Raw genomic sequence first — 4968 nt, forward strand, 5'->3', positions numbered from 1 at the left:
CACTTTCTTCTTTTGAATTCACGCTGTTTTCTCGCTTATTGTTAAATGATTAGTAACTCTGGTCTTTTGACATAAATCACATTCAGATTATAGATGTGAATGTTCCTCATCTTTGGATCTCCCAGAATTCCTTGTCATGGATGGATGCCAGCTGGTAATGCAGCCAACCTGGGCGCTATATAACATTATGTGACAGAGGTAGTACTGTAGACACTGAGGTAAAACTGAGGAATGGAGAAGAACACAAACTTAGACTGATCGGACCGCCTACGTCCAAATCCTGGCTCTGTTGTTTACTAGCTGCAGGACCTTGGATAACTTCATTAACCTGTTTATGCCCCAGTTTCTTTATATATAATATGGGACAATAATATCTTCTATTTCACAGAGTTGTTTTAAGGATATACACACATGCTTTTAAGACTGCTTGGTACATAGTAAGATCAATATGGTAGCCACTACTGTAACTACCCCAAGACTTCATGGATTGCTTTTTTCTTCTGGACTCTATTGGCACATCACTCATTTTGTGATTAAACTATCTTGTATTAATCAATATTTGTTGCATATGTCTGTAAGTTCTCCAAAGAACCCAAACCCCTCACTGAATTATTCTATTCACAACATAACTTCTTAGGCTAATTAACTGTTTTCTCACCACTTCCAATCCATTTCAATCTGGTTTCCAGGACTGCCACTTCCCTAATACAGCTCTAAGGTTCACCATGTCTTCCACGTGATTAAATTCATCGAACATTTTAATCCTCATCTTACTTGACCTCTCCAGCAGTAACTGCCATTATTGTCCACACTGTGTGTTTCTAGGAAACTTTCTCTTCCTGACTTCCTTATTATTACTTGCCAGTCTCCTATGCAACTTCATCTACCTTTACTCTGTCATTAAATACATGTTAGCATTCCTTAAGACTTGGACCTACCTCCACATACTTCTTTTCATCCACTGTTCACTCCTGAGGATAACTCTTCTACTCCCACAGCTTTGATTACTACCTAGATTGAAATAACCCTCAAATTTACATCTCCGCTTAGACCTCTTCTCTGAGCTCCATACCAGCATCTATGATGGTCTCTTGGATATTCAATGGCAACTCAAAACTTAATATGTCCCAAATCAACTCGTTATTTCCCCTTAATAAATGTGGTCCTTTTGCTCGTTCTCTATTTAAGTGAACGCTATCACCATCGCTTCAGATGCATAGTCAGAAATCTAGGACTCACCCTTCATACCTCAATTCTCTCCCCTATCTAGTCCATCATCAACTACTGTCAATTTTGCCTCATAAATCTCTCTCAAATCTAACCACTTTTCTCCACATCTGCCACTACCATAATATGCAAAGTTTTGCAACAGCTCATTTGAATCACTTCAATAACTTTCAAAACTCATTTACCCACATCCACTCTAGTTCTCCCTCCAATCTTTGCTCCACATGGCACCTGAGTAATTCTTTCCCATGTAAATCTGATCAGGTCATTCTTGCCCTTGTCTCCCTAGCCTCTTCCTTAACTTCCTTCCTCCCCAACTCCACCCTCTACCAAAAAAACAAAGCAGAAAACCTTCATGGCTTCTTATTACTGTAAGGACATAGACGACACTGAACATGGCTTAAAGGCTCTGCCTGGTCTCCTTCGCTAGCCTCAGCTCTCACCATGCTTCCTCTTGCTTTCTCTGCTCCAGCTGGCCCTCTTTGATACTTTTCTCCTTTCCATGCTCCTTCCTGCTACATGCTACTCTCTCTCTCTCTGCTTGGAATGCATTTCCTTCCCCCCTTAATCCAGCTAATTTAACATCCTTCAGGTTTTGACTTATTTTTTTTAGTTCCCTGATAAAGTCAAACTCTTGTTCTGGATGTCAAGGTACCTGTGCCTATCCTTCATAGATCTTATCACTGTTCCAATTTTAGACTTACTCTGAGTAATGTTTTGATTGCCATCTCTAATAGGTTGCAACATCTGTCAGCACAGAGATCATGACTGCTTTTGGTCACCACTATATTCCAGGTGTCTAGTATAGTGCTTGATGTTTAATAAATGCTTAATAATTTTTTATTTAATGAATAAAGAGTAGTAGAAATCACATACCTCTGCCTCCCAAGACATGTCAGTTGTTCCTTGCTCTTCCCAAATACTAACTAGAGGGGAATAGGCTAAAATGCAGTCAGGAAGTGAGAGAATCAGGAAGGGAAAAGCAAAGCAAAAGCTTAGAACTCTCAGTTTCTCTGGTTAGACTAGTTAAGTGTTAGAAAGTATACCTCCAAACCCAAAGCCGCTTTCTATGTAGTAGTAGAGGGTGAATGCAGCCTTACTCATCTGATATATCCTGAAACATTTGATGTGTCTAGAATCCGATTCCTTCAGGGCAGGCTTCCTGCCAACTCTGGCAGTCATCTAAGTGAGCTACAACAGTACTGCTATAAAGGATCCAAAATCTTGTACAAGTTCAGACACCTCTTTGCACAGTCACTTCCTGTACTATACAAAGGTACAGAATGCTTCCTTGTTTGTACAGATAAATCCACTTTCTACTGCATAGTCAACACAGTCAACATGAAGGAGTCAAGCAAGAGTTTCAAGCTCCTAGATTATGACTCTTAGAAATACTGCTAGTTTCCCAGTGAAAATATAAAGAAAAGATCCAATGTCGTACTAAGTGAAGAGATGACAATTTAAGAAATGAATATTTTAGTTTTATTGGTATATTTGGACCTTTGGGACATCTCTCGCTTTTTTTTTTTTAATTATTAACGCTTATTTGAATAAGTCAGCTGGGGAAATTCAGAATTGAAAAGCAATTGCCTTTTAAAAGAAAGATATGGCAGGTTAAATTTTCTCAATTTCTACATTTAGAACTGGTTAAAAGCAAAATCTTTGTTCAATAAACACAAATATTGTAAAATTTATTTCAAATCTCTAATATGAACCATTAAGCCATCAAGAAAGAAATATTAATAAAGTGAAGAAAAAAGAGCAACCATTCCCATTTAATCAGTTTCAACCAGTTACTGAATTTCCTCATCTCACTTATTATAATCCATAATTATCTTAGTTATTTATCTGATATTTTCATATCTGGACTTTCCCACAACACTATAAACAACAGTAAAGCAAAGACTGTCTCTGTTTTATGTTCCATGTCATCCTCAGTGAGCAGTCCAGTTCCTGACCTACTGCACTGAATCAGTGGCAACAGAATCACTAGCAATGCTGGTTAAAAATGCAGTTTCCTGAGACCCACTCTATTATCTACTGGCTCTTTTAGATGGAGATCTGGAATCTGCAATTGTAACACTTCTAGATGGCACTACTGCATACCAAAATCTGAGGACTAAGTAAAATCTTCCATCTGTGGAAGAGCCATACACCTACACAAGTAACTGGAGTCACCAAAGTATTATTACTGCAAGGAATGCCTGAAATGTTAAAAATAGAAATATTAGACTAAAAGTTTGAAAGTTTAAAGTATAATAACTAAAAATATAAATAAACACCAAAATCTAAAGCTGTTACAGAGCATTTTTAAAACTCTAAATTATAGAAATATGATGTACAAGTCACTAGGAAGCAGGAACTTCAACTTGTGAAAGGAAGATAAATCTTGGGGCCCCAAAACCACTAAGCTAAGGGGAAAAGTGAAGCTGGGAACTGCTTAGGGCAAACCTGTCTCCCATTCTCTTCAAAGTCACCCCTCTGCTCACTGAGATAAATGCATATCTGATTGCTTCCTTTGGAGAAGTTCATCAGAAAATTAAAAGAATGCAACCATTTGTCTCTTATCTACCTATGACCTGCAAGCTCACTCCCAGCTTTGAGTTGTCCCGCCTTTCCGGAACGAACCAATATTCATCTTACATATATGTTGATTAACGTGTGTCTCCCTAAAACGTATAAAACCAAACTGTGCTCTGACCACCTTGGGCACATATTATTGGGACCTCCTGAGGCTGTGTCACCAGCACGCACCCTCAACCTTGGCAAAATGAACTTTCTAAACTAACTGAGACCTATCTCAGATATTTGGGGTTCATAAACTTATTGACATTTTTATACTTAACACCAAGATTGTACCTTGAATATAGTATATACATTAACAGTTTAAATAATGAGTAAATATAATACGTAATCTACCTGACAAAAATACAGAGAGATCAAAAAAGGTCAGTCCAAATGAAAAGTATAGGCTTAAGATTTGTGTTCATCACTCACTGAACAAATATTGAGTACCTACTATGTGCTAGTAGGCATTGTTATTAGTTTTTTAAAAATAGAATGCTGAGATAACAAAACTTAGTTCCTGCTTTCATGAAACACTGAAACCAATCTAATGATAAATAACAGGAAGGTGCTTTGGGAGCTTACATAGAAGAATTTTACCTAATCTGAAAACTAGATGAAGTGTCAGAGAAGGCTTATTCAAGTGATAATTTAGTTGAGATCTACAGATTGAATGAGCATTAGCTAAGAGAGGGAAGGAAAATTGCAGGTAGGGAAAATAGTATCTTGGAAGACTCTGAGATAAGGGAAACCTGGCACTTTCAAGGAAATGAAAAATGGCCCATGGGATGGAGCATAAAAGTGAAAAGGGCACTACAGTGAAAATGAATTAGAGAATTAAGTAGTGAGCAAACCATGCCTCCACATGGTTTTGATAAGGATTCTGGTTTGTGTTAAACACAATGGGAAAGTTTAAGATTATTTTAAGCAAAGAAGTGATAGGGTTTGGTTTGCATTTTAAAATCATTTGGGCAGGCTGAAGTATTGAAAACAGATCAAACTGCAAAAACTAGAGTAGACTCAGATATTATTATAAAGTGACTGCATTCCTCTAGGTCAAGCTTGTCCAACCTGCAGCCTATGGGCTGCATGTGGCCCAGGACGGCTTTGAATGAGGTCCAACACAAATTCATAAAGTTTCTTAAAACAGTATGAGATTTTCTTGTGATTTTTTTT

The sequence above is a fragment of the Rhinopithecus bieti genome, unplaced genomic scaffold, assembly GCF_001698545.2.
Source record: "Rhinopithecus bieti isolate Rb0 unplaced genomic scaffold, ASM169854v2 scaffold_15087, whole genome shotgun sequence".
In the NCBI taxonomy this organism is placed as follows: domain Eukaryota; kingdom Metazoa; phylum Chordata; class Mammalia; order Primates; family Cercopithecidae; genus Rhinopithecus; species Rhinopithecus bieti.